The 17,359-nt window shown below is 36.4% G+C and overlaps 1 protein-coding gene across 2 annotated transcripts in view; it reads right to left on the reverse strand.

The window, feature by feature from the left end:
• Nucleotides 1-16,123, reverse strand: part of MBD5 (methyl-CpG binding domain protein 5) — a 151,738-nt gene extending 135,615 nt beyond the window's left edge. For both annotated transcript variants that reach the window (XM_023752422.1, XM_023752421.1), the window contains exon 1: nucleotides 16,002-16,123. The gene's annotated coding sequence lies outside the window, so the exon portion shown is untranslated. The remainder of the gene's footprint in view (nucleotides 1-16,001) is intronic.
• Nucleotides 16,124-17,359: the final 1,236 nt, after the last annotated feature.

A 17,359-nucleotide genomic window follows, 5' to 3' on the forward strand; every position in this document is an offset into this window, starting at 1 on the left:
TTAGGCCAATCCCCCGGGAGCAGGCCTAAGCCATGCATGGGGGTCATCCCCCGAGGGGCCCAGACTGCAAGGCTGGGCTGAGGGACCTCCCCCCCCCCCCCCCCCCGCCGAGTGCACAAATTTTTGTGCACTGGGCCTCTAGTAATAATAATAATACTCCCCCCAATAAACCTCCTGGACCAGATGGCCACACAGGTAAATTTTATTAAACATTCAAAGATCTAACACCTAATCTTCTCAAACTATTCCAAAAATTCAAGAGGAGGGAAGATTCACAAGCTCATTTTGTAAGGCCAGCAGTATCCTAATTCCAAAACCAGATAAGGACACTACAAATTGAAAAATTATAGACTAATAACTCTGTTGAATACAAATTCTCAACAAAATATTAGCAAACCAGATCCAGCAAACCATTTAAAAAAAATCATGCAACTTGATCAAGTAGGTTTTATTCCAGGGATGCAAGATCGGTACAATATTGGTAAAGCAATAAATGTAATACACCACATAAATAAAATGAAGCATAAAAATCATATGATCTTACCAACAGATGCAGAAAAAGCAGCTGATAAAATCCAGCACCCATTTATGATTAAATCTCTCAGCAAAGTGAGATTAGAGGAAACATACTGCAATATGATAAAGGCCATATTTGATAAACCTAGAGCTAACATCATACTCAAAGGGCAAAAACTAAAAGTGTTCCAATTAAGATCTGGAACAAGACAGGATGTCTACTTTCACAACTTTTATTCAACATAGTACTGGAAGTCCTGGCCACTGCAATTAGAGAATAAGAATAAGAAATAAAACTGTTATTATTTGTAGATGACATGATACTAAAGATTCCATTCCAAAACTACTATAACTGACAAATGAATTCAGTAAAGTAGCAGGATACAAAATAAATATCCAGAAATCAGTTGCATTTTATACACAAATAGAGGCCCAGTGCACGAAATTTGTGCACTCGGGGTGGGGTCTCTCAGTTCAGGCTGCAGCCTCTTGCAGTCCAGGAGCCCTCCAGGGATGTCCAACTGACAGCTTTCGGAGCAGGCCTAAGCCGGCAGTCGGATATACTTAGCCCTGCCTTGGAGGCAGGTGAGGCTCCTGCCACAGCCGCTGTGCTCGCCAGCTGTGAGCCTGGCTTCTGGCTGAGCGGCGCTCCCCCTGTGGCAGCATTCTGACCACCAGGGGGCAGCTCCTGCATTGAGCATCTGCCCCCTGGTGGTCAGTGCATGTCATAGCGACTGGTTGACCAGTCAACTGTCTGCCCCCTGGTGGTCAGTGCACATCATAGCGAATGGTTGAGTGGCCTTAGCATATCATTAGCATATTACTCTTTGATTGGTTGAACGGACGACTGGATGCCTGGACACTTAGCATATTAGGCTTTTATTATATAGGATAATGAGCTATCGGAAGGGGAAACTAAGAAAGCAATCCCATTTATAATTGTATTAAAAATATCTTGGAGTAAACTTAACCAAGGATGCAAAAGACCTGTACTCAAAAAATTGTAAGACACTGAAGAAATTGAAGATACAAATAAATGGAAGCCTATATCATGTTCATAGATAGGAAAAATTAACATAATTAAAATATCCATACTATCCAAAGTATTCTATAGATTCAATGTAATTCCAATCAAGATACTAATATGTATCTCATAGAACTAGAACAAGTATTCCAAAAATTTATAAACCACAAAAGACCCCAAATAGCACCAAAAATCTAGAGAAAGAAGAACAAATCTGGAGGAATCATGCTACCTGATATCAAATTATACTACAAGGCCATAGCAATAAAAACAGCATGGTACTGGCATAAAAACAGACATATAGATTAATGGAACAAAATAGAGAGCCAAGAAATAAATCCACACCTTCAAAGTTAATTAATATTTGGCAAAGGAGGCATGAACACATAATGGGGTAAAGATAGTCTATTCAATAAATGGTATTGGGAAAATTGTACAGATACATGCAAAAATTTAAATTAGACCATTTTCTCACACCATACACAAGAATAAACTCAAAATGTATTAAAGACTTAAATGTAAGACTTGAACGCTTAAAAATCCTAGAAGAAAACATAGGCAGTAAAAATCTTGAACATTTGTCATACCAATATTTTTTGACTCCTCAAGCAAAGAAAAGAAAAACAAACGAACAAATGGAACTACATAAAACTAAAAAGCTTTCGTACAGCAAAAGAATAATAAAATAAATTAAAGGACAACCCACTGAAATACTAATTAGAAAGAATATATACACTCCCATGTTCATTGCAACATATTTACTAGTAAAAATTTGGAATTAAATCAAATGCCCATTAGTAGTAGGTAAGTGGATAAAAATGTTGTGGTACATTTACACAATGGAATACTACTTGGCCATAAAAAAGAAGGAAATCTTATTTTTTTGTGACAGCATGGATGCATCTGGAAAGTATTATGCTAATGAAATAAGCCAGTCAAAGAAAGGCAAGTAAATATCATATGATTTCACCAATACTTGGAATCTAATGGACAAAACAAACAAACAAACAAGCTAGAAACAGACTCATATGTACGGAAAACAGACTGACCACTATTAGAGGAGAGCTGAGTGTAAAAGGTGAAGGGATTAAGCAACAAATAAACAAACAAACAAACAAAAGAACTCATAGACACAGACAACAATATGGTGGTTACCAGAAGGAAAAGGGGAGTGGAGGATAAATTGTGACAGAAAGAGAATTGACTTTGGATGGTGAAGACGCAATACAGAGCATAATTATAAAATTGTACACCTGAAACCTATATAATTTTATTAACCAATGTAACTAAATAAATGCAATAAAATTTTTTTTAAAATCTACCAAATCAGAGAAATAGTTGTCTTTTTTTAAAAACAAAAACAAAAACTTCTAACTAGTTTTCTCAGGAACAGTGAGTAGATGTCATATCTACAAAATAATAATGATTATAATAGTAACTAGAGGCATGGTGCACAAAAATTTGTGCACTCGGGGGTGTCCCTCAGCCCAGCCTGTGCCCTCTTGCAGTCTGGGACCCCTCGGGGAATGACCACCTGCTGGCTTAGGCCCGCTCCCTGGGGGATCAGGCCTAAACTGGCAGTCAGACATCCCTCTGGCAGCCCAGGAGCCCTCGGAGGATGTCCACTTGCCAGCAGGGAGAAGGCCTAAGCTGCAGTCGGACATCCTTAGTGCTGCTAATTGGCAGGAGAGTCTCCCGCCACCACCACTGTGCTGGTAGCCATCAGCCTGGCTTGTGGCTGAGCAGAGCTCCCCCTATGGGAGCGCACTGACCACCAGAGGGCAGCTCCTGCATTGAGCGTCTGCCCCCTGGTGGTCAGTGTGTGTCATAGTGACCAGTCATTCCCAGTATTTCTGCTGTTAGGGTCAGTTTGCATATTACCCTTTTACTATATAGGATAGAGGCCTGGTGCACGGGTCGGGGCCGGCTGGTTTGCCCTGAAGGGTGTCCCGGATCAGGGTGGGGGTCCCGCTTGGGTGCCTGGCCAGCCTGGGTGAGGGGCTGATGGCTGTTTGCAGCTGGTCACACCCCCTTCAGGATGGAGGTCCCCACTGGGGTGCCTGGCCAGCCTGGGTGAGGGGCTGAGGGCTGTTTTCAGGCTGGCCATGCCCCCCGGGCAACCCAAGCTCCCAGCCTCTCCTTTTTACCTACTTTGTAGCCTTGAGCGGAGCCCAGGTCCAGCTGGAAGCTGGTATCTGGGATTTATTTATCTTCTATAATTGAAACTTTGTAGCCTTGAGCAGAGCCCAGTACAGGCCAGGACAGGCAGGAAGCTTGGCTTCCTCCATCACCGGGGGCAACCCAAGCCTCCTGCTCGCTCCAGCTCCGTGGCCGCCGCCATCATAGTTGAGTTAATTTGCATACTCGCTCCTGATTGGCTGGTGAGCGTGGCTTGTGGGTGTAGTGTAGTGGCCGAGTGACAGAGTGATGGTTAATTTGCATCTTTCTCTTTTATTAGTGTAGATGATTATAGGAAATACATATGAGGTTTACTATATTCCAGATATTATTGTTAGTGTTTTATGTTTATCAACTCATTGAATCCTCTGACCTCTGAATCCGATGTACTATTATCACATTTCATATTAGGTCAGAGACAGACAATGTAAAATTGCTCAAGGTCACAGAGTTACTAAATGTGAGAGATAGAGTTTCAACCCCAGTCTGATTCCAAAAATTACTGCTCTTAATCACTGCCCTTTTCAGCTTAAAACTAACAAGCAAAACAAAAAATGACAAACTAAAACTCTAGAGTGTGAAAGATTCTTAGAAAACAAAAACATAATTTTCCATTTCAAGCCTCCTATGAATCTTTTTTTTTTTTTGGTCTTGTTTAGAAATTGAAAGCATTGCCTAAGAGCAGATTTTAAAAAAGAACAGAAAGTATCACTGAAAAGATATGACATTAGCTACTCAACTCATGTGGTCCTTCATAGAATAATAGAAGCTAAAGAGGAAAGAATAAGAAGGAAAAGAAAAGGAGAAGAATTGCTAAAGATATAATACAGGGTAATATTTTAGAGATGAAACTCCTCAGATGAAAGTGTTCACTAAAGACAACATGAATAGGAAAAAGCCTACACCTACATCATTAGGAAGTGAAAAAATGCCAAGAAAAACAAGGGTAGGCTCCAAAAGTGGTCAGAAGAAAAGAGCAGATGAGCTACAAAGAACTGAGGCTGGTGCGAATGAATTTTAGAAGTCTGTGGAACATCACCTTCCAAATTCAGAGATAAAGTAGAATTTAGATGACACACAGATTGGCAACAATTGCTTCTCCTCAGCATATTCTTTAAAGGCCTTATCTACAAGTTTTAACACAATGATTCATATTTTTTAAAAAAGCAAGTAGAAGTGGTACAAAATGTGAGTTTTTAGACATGGAAAACTACACTGCTATATAAAAGAAGGAACTTTTGATGTCTCAAACATCAAAACATGCCATCTTTTGCCCTGGCCAGTTTGGCTCAGTGGATAGAGTGTCGGCCTGCAGACTAAAAGGTCCCAGGTTCTATTCTGTTCTAGGGCACATGCCTGGGTTGTGGGCTCGGTCCAATGTGCAGGAGGCAGCCAATTAATGATTCCCTCTTATCACTGATGTTTCTAGCTCTCTCTCTCTCTCTCTCTCTCTTTCTCTCTCTCTCTCTCTCTCTCTCTCTCTCTCTCTCTCTCTCTTCCTCTCTGAAATCAATAAAAATATATTAAAAACAAAACAAAAACATGGCATCTTTTAATGCATTTTTCTCCCTTGTCAATACTGATGCATACATCCCCACTCCAACCCCACCTCTCTTCTTCTCCCCCCCAACACCCCTCCTCCCCAATCAGGTCCTACTCCTAGGCTTATATGTTCTGAAGTTAGGTCCTGGATACACCTCTAGTGAAAAATAAAATAAAGAACATTTCAAACATGTGAAAGTTATCATTTCTTAGGAAGTTGCTAAGGATATGCTTCACTAAAGTAGGCTGTACAAAGAGAAAGATAATATAAAAATGCAGATAGAAAACATAAAAAAGAACCAATCAGAAACAAAGAATACAGTATCTGAAAGAAGACTACATTAGAGGGAATCAACAGTAGATTAGAGAAAGCAGAGGATAAAATCAGCAATTTGAAAGATAAGATCCCAGAAAATACTCAGAATAGCAAAAGGAAGGAAAGAATCCAAAACATGAGAAGAGTATACATCAAGTGTACCAACATTTGCATCTGGGGATTCTAGAAGGGAAGAGAGAGCGCAAGAAATTGAAACCTATTTTAAAAAATGACATAAAACTTCCCTAACGTGGTGAAGGAAACAGACATACATACAGGTCCAGGAAGTACAGAGAGTCCAAAACTGAACCCAAAGAGGCCACACCAAGATACATCATAATTAAAATGCAAAAGGTTAAAGACAAAGAGAAAATCTTAAAAGCAGCAAGAAAAAGCAGTTAGTTACATACAAGGGAGCTCCCAAAAGAATGTCAGCTGATTTCTCAACAGAAACTTTGTAGGCCAGAAGGGATTGCCAAGCAATATTAAGTGATGCAGACTGGTGCAGCCACTGTGGAAAACAGTATGGAGTTTCCTCAAAAAGTTAAAAATGGAACTCCCATTCGACCCAGTAATCCCACTTCTAAGAATATATACCAAGAAATCTGAATCACCAATCAGAAAGGACATATGCACCCCTATGTTCATAGCAGCACAATATACAATAGCTAAGATCTGTAAACAGCCTAAGTGCCCATCAACAGATGAGTGGATTAAAAAGCTGTGGTACATCTACACAATGGAATACTACGTTGCTATAAAAAAGATGACAGCATGGATGGACCTGGAGAGCATCTGCTAAGCAAAATAAGCCAGTTGGAGAAAGATAAATATCACATGATCTCACTCATTTGTGGAATATGATGAACAACATAGATTGATGACCAAAAATGGATCCAGAGACAGAGAAGCACCGAACGGACTGTCAAACTTCAGGGGAAAGGTAAGGGAGGGTGTGTGTGTGGGATGTAAGAGATCAACTAAAGGACTTGTATGCATGAATATTAGCATAACCAATGGTCACAGACACTGTGGCGGTTGGGGCTTGTCCTTGGGGATGGGAGTGGCCAGGGAGGGGTCGATGGGGGGGGGGGGAAGGAGACATATGTAATACTTTAAACAACAAAAAAAATAAATTAAAAAAAAAGTGTTAAAAAGCAAGGACCTACAACCAAGATTACTCTCCCCAGGAGAGCTATAATTTAGAATGGAAGGACAGATAAAGAGCTTTCCAGACAAGAAAAAGCCAAAGGAGTTCATTACCATGAAACTAGTATTGCAAGAATGTTAAAGAATCTTATTTAAGAAGAATAAAATAAAAAGACCAAAAATAAGAATAATAAAATGGCAGTAAATATATATCTATTAATAATTACTTTAAATGCAAATGGATTAAATGTTCCAATCAAAATACATAGGGTGGCTGAATGAATAACAAAACAACACCCTTAAACAATACAGAATTTTAATTTTTTTTTTAAAAAGTTTGCTGCCTGCAAAAGATTCACTTCAAATCAAAAGACACAGGCTGAAACTAAGGAATGTAAAAAGTATTTTATGACATTGGAAACAAAAACAAAACAGCTGGCATAGCAATACTTATACCAGACAAAATAGTCTTTTAAAAAAAGGATATTACAAGAGATAAAGAAGGACCCAGCAATTCCACTTCTGGGTGTTAAGCCAAAGAAACCCAAAACACTAGATTGAAAAGATATATGCATCCATGAGTTCACTGCAGCATTATTTAAAATAGCCAAGATAGGGAAGCAACATAAGTGTCCACCAACAAATGAATAAATAAAGAAGTGGGACATATACAATGAAATATGACTCAGCCATAAAAAAAAAGAATGAAATCTTGCCATCTGCAACAATATGGATGGACTTAGAGGTATTGTGCTGGGTGAAATAAATTAGACAGAAAAAGATAAAAAACATTATGATTTCACTTACATGTGGAATCTAAGAAACAAAGTAAATGAATAAGCAAAAAAGATCCAGACTCATAGATATAGAGAACATTTTGAGAGTTGTCAGATGGGAAGAAGGTTGGGGGGGGGGGGGGATGAACAAAAAGGGTGAAGGAATTAAGAAGTACAAATTGGTAGTTACAGAATAGTCATGGGGATGTAATGCACAGCATAGGGAATATAGTTAATAATAATGTAATAACTATGTATGGTGTCAGATGGATAGTAGATTTATTGGGGTGATCACTTTGTAAGTTATATAAATGTCTGATCACTGGGTTGTTCATCTGAAACGATATAATATTGTATGCCAACTGTAACTAAAAAATAAAATATATAAAAAATGAAGCAATTTTAAAAATTAGAAAAAATAAAAATAATACAAAAAGACAAAAGGCAATTCCAAATTTTAAGAAAACAAAAAAAATTGCATAAATAAAGACATATAACCAAAAAAGAACATTTGAAAATATAATTAACCATTAATTCAAATGATTCTGTGTCTGGCACTGATTTAGCTACTGAGAATATAATAGTGAGGGGGAAAATAATAATTTAGTTAAAACAGATAATAATCGTCTTCTTGAAGCTATAGCCAAGAATGTATAAAGTGACAATAATTTCAGAAATTAGGTGAAATGAAAATACGTTATTTATATTAATAATAAATACTATGTAGAAAAAAATAATAAGGAAAGCAGAGCAAGAATGCCAGGTAGTAGAATGGATATTTCCAATAAGACGACCAGGAATGGCTCCACTGAACAGCTGCCACTTGGGTCAAGAATTTAAGGAAGGGAAGGACCAAGCAATGTGGTAGTCTGGGTGAATGAATTTCCAGATTTTGGGAACAGCAGGTGCAAAGGCCCCTTTGACACTATAACATAAATACTTAATTGTAGTTATAAAATAAATGTAAATGAAACCAATTTTAGAAATATAAAAATGAAAGAACCAAGAACAGAACCATGAAGTAGATGTGTGCACTAATACTCTCATCTGACACAGGGAACAATCCCCAAAGCAGCATTAATAGTTAATGGGACAAAAAATAAAGGTACTAGTTTATTACTCACAGTTACAATAGAGAAACCAAAAATAGAGATAAAACTAAATGAATAATGATAGAGAAAAGGTGGAGGGGGGTAGGGTGAGTGAGTGTATAAGGCGTGTGCGCCTGCGTGTGTGTGAATGTGTATGTTAATACATGATGCTTTAAAATGATAAATAAAAAATAGGATGAGGAGGTAGATTACTTTTACCTGGAAAAATGAAGATAAATATCAGGAAGAAAATGGAAAGAGGTGAGGCTTAAGTGGGAAAAGCTGGACCAAAGAACTATTGATTTTAACCATGTGTATTATTAATTTGATTTAAACACACACATACCCTTTGGAGATTTTCCATTGCTCTTAGAATATAAAAAACCTAAACACAGCCTACAGGGCCCTGCCTGCCTTACCAGCCTCACCTCATGCCTCCCTCTCCTAAACACTCTGCTTTAGCCACACTAGTCTCCTTTCAGGTTTCTCTAGCCTCTGAAATCTTCGGTCTATGCTAGCCCTTCCATATGGAATGTTTCTGGCCCATTACTGCCCCCCAGCCCCGTCCCTGGGCTGATTTATCATTAGGCACAGTAGGCACAAATGCCTAGGGCTTATAATATTTTAAGGTTCCATGAAATGTTTTAATTTCTTTTTTAAAATATATTTTTATTGATTTCAGAGAGAGAGAGAGAGAGAGAGAGGGAGAGAGAGAGAGAGAGAGAGAGAGGGAGAGAGAGAGAGAGAGAGAGAGAGAGAGAGAGAGAGAGAAAGAAAGAAAGAAAGAAAGAAAGAAAGAAAGAAAGAAAGAAAGAAAGAAAGAAAGAAAGAAAGAAAGAAACATCAAGGATGAGAGGGAATTATTGATTAGCTGCCTCCTGCACACCCCCCACTGGAGATCGAGCTGCAACCTGGGCATGTGCCCTTGACCAGAATCGAACCTGGGACCTTTCAGTCAGCAGGCTGATGCTCTATCTACTGAGCTAAACCTGTTAGGGCTGTTTTAATTTCTTATAAAATAATACAAAAAAACCTTTTAGTCCCATGAAATGTTGTTTTTTTTTAAATATATTTTTTATTGTTTTTTTTTTTTACAGAGAGGAATGGAGAGAGATAGTCAGAAACATCGATGAGAGAGAAACATCGATCAGCTGCCTCCTGCACATCTCCCACCGGGGATGTGCCCGCAACCCAGGTACATGCCCTTGACCGGAATCGAACCTGGGACCCTTCAGTCCGCAGGCCGACGCTCTATCCACTGAGCCAAACCGGTCTCGGCCCCATGAAATGTTTTAATGTATAATGTTAACATATTTGTCTTCATATCAATATAATTGCAAAATATAATTTTAATATATTTTCTGGAGGCAGGAGACATGAAGGCAAAAGAGTCTAGAGCCCACAAAAGTCATAATGTTGCCCCTGCCTGTCCTCCTTCCCAATTCCACTTGGCCCTGTGGATCCCACTCATCCCTCAGATCTCAGCCTGATTCAGAATACAAGAAGTCCCTGTATATGTTCTTCCATCACCTTGTAATACGGAAATGAAATAAATTATTGTGTGATTTTGTATTTAATGAAACCATGTCTACCTTGTTTGCCACTGTCTCCCCAGCATGAAGACTTGTGTGAAGTGATGTGAGACCCTGAAGGGCTGATAATTTTCTACTGTGCTCTCAAGTCCTTGTTCAGTTTTCTGTTGCTGGATTCCCTACTTATTATTTAATTTCTTATTGATTCAGTTTCCTCATTTTAAAAATGGGGAAAATAATGGAGTTATGAGTTAGAACTGTACCTAGTATATAGTAAACACTATTTAAAGGTTTATTTATTCTCATTCATGTTATTAGATGATTACTATTATTTTTATTACTATTATCATCATTATTATTCCATACATTGGGTGAGGTAAGTGAATGTTTGGTTTGTTAATTCTTTCCCTTTTACTATCTATTATGGAAATATGTTTTAAAAGGGTAGGGTCATTTTAACTTAAGTCACAAATTTTTAGGAAAGAGAGAAAATAGCTATAAAGATAGAAGGAAACTGAGATTTTGGTACCTGAAAATACATAATTATCCATGAATTAAAGACTTTAGGGCTTTCAAAATATCCACACTAACCAGTTCATAATTTTACATGATGATATCAGGCTAGAAGAATATTTTCAGCAAAGAATAGTAAATAAGAATTCTCTCAAACATAAATTTCCATGAAAAATCTCATAAAAATGAGATGTGGCATTCATTATCTTTATTATTATTATTTTTTATTTTTATTGATTTCAGAGAGGAAGGGAGAGGGAGAGATAGAAACATCAATGATGAGAGAGAATCATTGATCGGCTGCCTCCTGCACGCCCTCTACTGGGGATCGAGCCTGCAACCCAGGCATGTGTCCTTGACCAGTATGGAACCTGGGACCCTTCAGTCTGCAGGCTGATGCTCTATTCACTGAGCCAAACCGGCAAAGGCTGTTATCTTTTTTAAAACAAAAATCTTACCTATTTCCCCTGAATAGATGTAGAGACATATCTGAACACAATTTTCAACAGTGATATTACTTTCTTGGTGTTACAATTTTTTATACATAATTCCGTCTACAGGCAAATTAATATACATACCCAAAGCAGTAAAAATAAAACCACAGGACCTGAAAAACCTACCAAGGGTTTTTGTTTTGGTAAACATTTATGTTACCATTTAAACTTCAGACTCCTGAGATGGTCCTTGGTATAAAGTGACAGCTTCTGGTTTGATTCCCTCTGGTATTTCAACCAATACTCGCCAACCTAAAGACCAGTGTTTGGAGGCTGTATGGCTGGCTATGTGCGTCAATGTCCCAAGGCTTTGCCTCAGGCCTATAATCTCCCCTAATCATTATTCACAATCCCTCAGAAAAGCCTCAAGCTAAAACTGTGATTGCTATTGCTATTTAGAACTAAACTTGCATACTCATTTTTGAAAATCATTTCTTCTTTCATGATTTATTTTTTTGTCTAATTCATGCACCTATAGAGATCCACTAAAGTAAGCATGAAAACCTAGAGCAACAAGCAATCTGTTTGGACTGTTGCTTTCTTCACTAATTTATTAAAAATATATTTTAATAACAAAAATACTTAGGGACTGCATTGCATAATACATGCAACTGGATATATAAAGTCCTTAAAGGGGATATGAAAAGCAGTGATAATGGAGAAGAGTTTGGTAACTTCAGAATTTTGTAATAGTTGTCATAAGACATTGTTTATTCAAAAATCCAAAATAAATTTTTTTAAATGCAAAAATGAATTGAGGGATGCAATGGTTCCTGAAAATCAGAGAATAAGCCAGAATTAAATCACACCACAAATTTCTTTAACTAGACCTTTCACTTTTTTTTTTTTACTTAGGATGTCAAAATATTATTTCTTGTCATCTATTCTGCCTAAAGTTCCCACTCTTGTCTTATTTCTAGGATTGAAGATTGCAATCCTTTCTCTATTCTTCCCATAATTCTGTCTGCTTGAGTGATAGTGAAATACAACGTCTTACTGAGGGAGGGCTATATGTCTCAGACTCCCTGGATTAGCGTCAGTTGCCTTACCTCTATAAAAGGGATAATAATAGTTCTTACCAAAAGTATATGTGAGGATTAAATGAGACAAATGATAAAAAATATTTAGTAGATTCTCTGGTTTAGAGTAGGCACTCAATAATTGTTACTTATTGTTGTTAATAATGATAACTTTTTAGAACCTTTTAAATGTCTTCTGAGAAAACTATAAATAAAAACCATTTGCATGACTTCGGACAAACATGAGTTAAACTCTCTGTTCTTTTGTTTTCTCATTCATAAAATAATATGATCTGACAATACTAACACAAAGATCTCTATTAACTATTAAATCTTACATGATTTTACTTAGCTGTGACTAAGGCTCATACTTATTTTCCTCCTCTGCTTTTCATATACATTGACAATTCTATTTCTAGTTGAGACTAACTTTGCTTTTGTATCTTTCTTTATATAAGAACCATATCTGATTATGTTCTGTACTCTTTCTGGCAGTAGTAACCATGGGATATCTTCCTAATTTCCAATGAACTATTATATTCACTATCAAACGCCATAGAAGACCCTAAGAAAGTATTGCTTTCTTGCCTGTCTGATGTGGCTCAATGGCTGAGCATTGACCTATGAACCAGGAGGTCATGGTTTGATTCCCGGGCAGGGAACATGCCTAGGTTATGGGCTCAATCCCCAGTGTGGGCATGTGGGAGGCAGCTGATCTATGATTCTCTCTCAACATTGATGAGTCTATTTCTCTATCCCTCTCCTTCCCTCTCTCTAAAAAAAGAAAAAAGAAAAAAAAGGTACTCTTTTTTTTTAACTGATATCTTAAAAAGTAATCAGATATTAATCACATAAACCACGTAAATATATTGCTATAAAAAAAGAAGGAACTTTTAACATCTGCAACAACATGGATGGAACTGGAGAACATTATGCTAAGCGAAATAAGCCAGTCAGAGAAAGATAAATATCACATGACCTCATTCAATATGTGGGATATAATGATCAACATAATTTGATGAACAAGAATAGATTGATCTAGAGACAAATGGTAGGAAAGGAGGCGGGGTTAGAGAGCAGCCAAAGGACTTGTATGCATGCATATTAGCATAACCAATGGCCACAGACACTGGGGGCTTGCCTGGGGTAGGAAGGGCTGGGGCGGGGTCAATTGGGGAAAAAGAAGACATATGTAAAACTTTAGACAATAAAAGAAAAAAACATATAAAATTTTGTATTCCATCTAAACCAAGAATTCAAAAAAAAAAATCTGCTACGTTTCTGGAGAGGCATATGTCAAGTTTTATTCAAAAGTCTTGAAAAATTCCCCATTAATGTAGTAAAACAATTAGCAATTTAGGACAGTACCTTCTGAGGACAGAAAAATAATATCTATATTGTGGTGTAAAAAGAGTTATAATAAGGCTTATCTTCAGTAAAAATGGAAACTGAGGCTTTTTATTGATTTAACTTTAGCAACAAAAAAAGTATGGGTCATAGATATATGTATATTTAAAGCATGAAAAATGAGTAACATTTTTTTTTTGGTCACAAGTAGTATATTAAATTCTTATGGAGGCTATTTTAAAATTATAAATTGGTAACTAATCTTAGCTAATGTTGATGTTTGGTATAATATTAAGTATGTTGTAGTGGAAGTCAATGATTTCAGCAAGAAAAACTATGGCAGATGTAAAATACAGGTTAGGTAAAACTACCTTTAGAGTTACTCTCATACTGAAATATTAATAGATGAAATAACTTAATGTCTGCATTTGCTTCAACATACTACAAGAGTTTTAAAAGAAAAAGATTAGCCATGAGTTGTTAATCATTGAGGCCAGATTGAAATACATGGGGGTTTATTATACTACTAGAGGCCCGGTGCATGGATTTGTGCACTGGTGAGGTCCGATGACCTGGCCTGTGCCCTCTCGCAATCTGGGACCCTTCGGGGGATGTTGGAGAACCGGTTCCATCCCGATCTCCGCAGGCCAGGCCGAAGGACCCCTCTAGTATGCATATAAGATCCTTGGTTAATCTCTTCCCACCCTCTCTCCTTCCCCCTCCCCTCTGAGATTCATCAGTGTGTTCCATGTTTCCATGCCTGTGCGTTGAGCATCTGTCCCCTGGTGGTCATTATGTATTATAGGTACTGGCTGGTCAGCCAATTGGCTGGTCACTTAGGCTTTTATATCTATAGAATAGATTCTCCCAAATCTTCTATGTTTGAAACTATCCATAATAAAGTTTTTTAGAAAAAGCCAATGAACATACAGACACCAAATTCAGAATCCATGAAGATGACAGAATGATTGAACCTCATAAGATGCCAACCTTACATGGCAAAATTAAAATACATAAAATAAAACAAAATATAAAAAGAGGAAAATGAGGGAAAACATAATTGTATCATGTGATTTACAGTGTTAATATTCTTAATATGATTCTTGATTCTTTGCAATCAAAAAAATCCATTAAAAAGCCTAAGAAAAATTTGAAATGGGGCATAAATGAGATGGTCATAAAAGAAAAATGATGGGCAAATGAAAGTATAAAAAGACATTTATCTCACTAGCAATCAAGTAAATGAAAATTAAAATACCATATACTTTTCTCATATCAGATTTATGTAAAACATAAACAGTTACTATCAAATGACAAAACTACAGTGAAAGTGGCACTCCTCCATACTGCTGGTAAAAATGCAATTTGTAGACTTTCAGTATATTTACTCTTTGATCCACCAATTCCCTTTTTAAGAATATACCATAAGCTAGTATTTTCCAAAGTGTTAAGTGGGATGTTATCAGGTGTGTATTATGTGTATGTGTGCAAGTCTAAATTTAATTTGAAATGTAAATGTATACAATGGCACTTAAATATATTTCCCTTTAACATTTCCTTTTGCTTTTTATAACATAGACTTTATTTTTTAGAGAAGTTTTGGACTCAGCAAAATTGAGTGGAAACTACAAGATTCCCCATATGCCCCCTTCCCACACATGCACAACTTCTCCAACTCTCAACAGCCCATAGACAGGTTTTATTTATGAAAGGGTTCTATAATCAAATAAGTTTGATTTCTAAGACTTTAGTATACTACTAAATATTGGAATTCTTCAAGATGGTGGGTAATAGTCAGTGTTTTCTTATATTATATGTCCTGGAACCCTTTCATCAGAGAGCATGCTTAGGAACTAAGGTTCTACAATACTTACTTTTGGAAATTGTCCTAAATATCATTAGACATGAATACAAAGATGTATGCACAAGTACATTCATCGAAGTCATGTTAACCACAGGGAGATATTGGAAACATCTCAAATACTCAATAATTGGAAAATGGTTATACAATTTATGTTATACCTTTAAATTAGATTATTATATGACCTTTGACAATGCTAATGTGGATGATATTTACTGGCATGACAAATGCCACAACTTGCTAAGTGAAAGAAGCACTGTAGCCAAAGAGTGTTTAATTTATATCCTATTGTTGCCAGTCATAATCTTAATAATTATTTAGATATTTATTATATATGCATCAAATTCAGCAAGAATTACAACAAAATAAAAAAAATGGTTATTTCAAGGTGGTAGGATTACTATACATTTCTGTACTATTTTATATATATATATATATTTTTTTTTTTTTACAATGAATATGTATTAATTTTAGAATAGAAAATGTTTTTATAGAGGCAATGTGATTATGTGCCTTAACTCTTTGGCATTTTAATCTCTGGATGTCAGAAGATGCTTTTAATATTTAAAAAAAATTAAATTCACAGACAAGAAATCTATAATTATATAAATAATTCATGGAGAGAAAAACACACAATTCCTACCTTCTGGAGAGAAACTTAAAAACATAACAAGTGCTGTGAGACCCAGCAGCGTAATGGAGGCAGCAAATCTCTAGGTGCTCTATGCCTTTAGGAATCCCTACATGGGAGTACCTCTTCTCTCTGAAACAGAAGTGACACAGACACACGCATTAATTTAAAGGAGAGGTGGAATGAAGTCTATCTTCAAGCACACATTGGAGCTGTACAGGCTGCCTGCTTTTAAATGGGGTCTCACAGGAAACAGTTGTTATGTAACCTTGGAAAAAATATTTATCTTCTCTGTACTTCAGTTTCCTCATCTATAAATGGGGATGATAATAACAGTATCCAATTTTTGCTACAAAGATTAATATTCATAAAATATTTAGAACACTGCCATATACAATAGTATATGATATATATGTGGTTTAAAAAATAAATACCTGGGTAGGGTTGGTGACATTAATAGAGACCCTTCACAGGGTATATTACTGTAAGTGATATTTCATGTCATTACTTGAGTTCACATCTCAGGTAATTCTCAACTCAATGCTGTGAGGTGGATATTATTATCACTTGGCCCTCACTTCGCAAATCAGAAACTTCTGTCGGTTCCCCAAACTGTTACAAACTCACAAAAAACTGATCAATTTAACAGAAGAACACTTTTGCTGTTCCAAGTGATATCCAATGGATTGAATAAAATACTATTTACTGATACCTGGTCTATTTAACTACCAAATCACTTAAAAATGACCTATCAGTATAAAATTAAAGCAAAGAGAATTGAAAACTCATTCTGGACCTTCCATCAAGTCATAGTAGAGTGCTCATCTACTGTGTTACCAATTTCTTCTTTATATTATCTGGAGGAGGCACAGCATTACCAATGGAGTATTCTTGCCAAGAATATTTAATCTAAATCTAATAATTTAAAAATTCAGAAAAATCTAAATCAAGGAACATCTTATAAACAATTGACCCAGACTTAAAAAAAAAAAAGTCAATGTCATGACACAAAAAGGCTGGGAAGTTTTTTTAGATGAAAGAAAATTAAATGGATAGGACAACTGAATACAATATATGATCCTTAATTGGCTTTTGGATCAGGGAAAAAAGAGAGCTATAATTAACAGACACTCAGAAAATTTAAAATACAACCTTTAAAAATCTCTCTCAGTTAATATATTTAGAATGAACCTAGGTGGCGTATTCTTATAAAATTGATTCATGCATTTATAGTCATCATAATTTATTAAATACCTATTCAGTGTGGTAAGCCTACACATAACAAAAATTCTTGCAAGGAACAGACCCTAAAATATAGACTTGGGTTGGACAAAGGGGTTAAGTGAAGGGTAATGAGGACCCTCTATCTC

Source organism: Myotis lucifugus, unplaced genomic scaffold, assembly GCF_000147115.1.
Source record: "Myotis lucifugus unplaced genomic scaffold, Myoluc2.0 scaffold_32, whole genome shotgun sequence".
NCBI lineage: Eukaryota > Metazoa > Chordata > Mammalia > Chiroptera > Vespertilionidae > Myotis > Myotis lucifugus.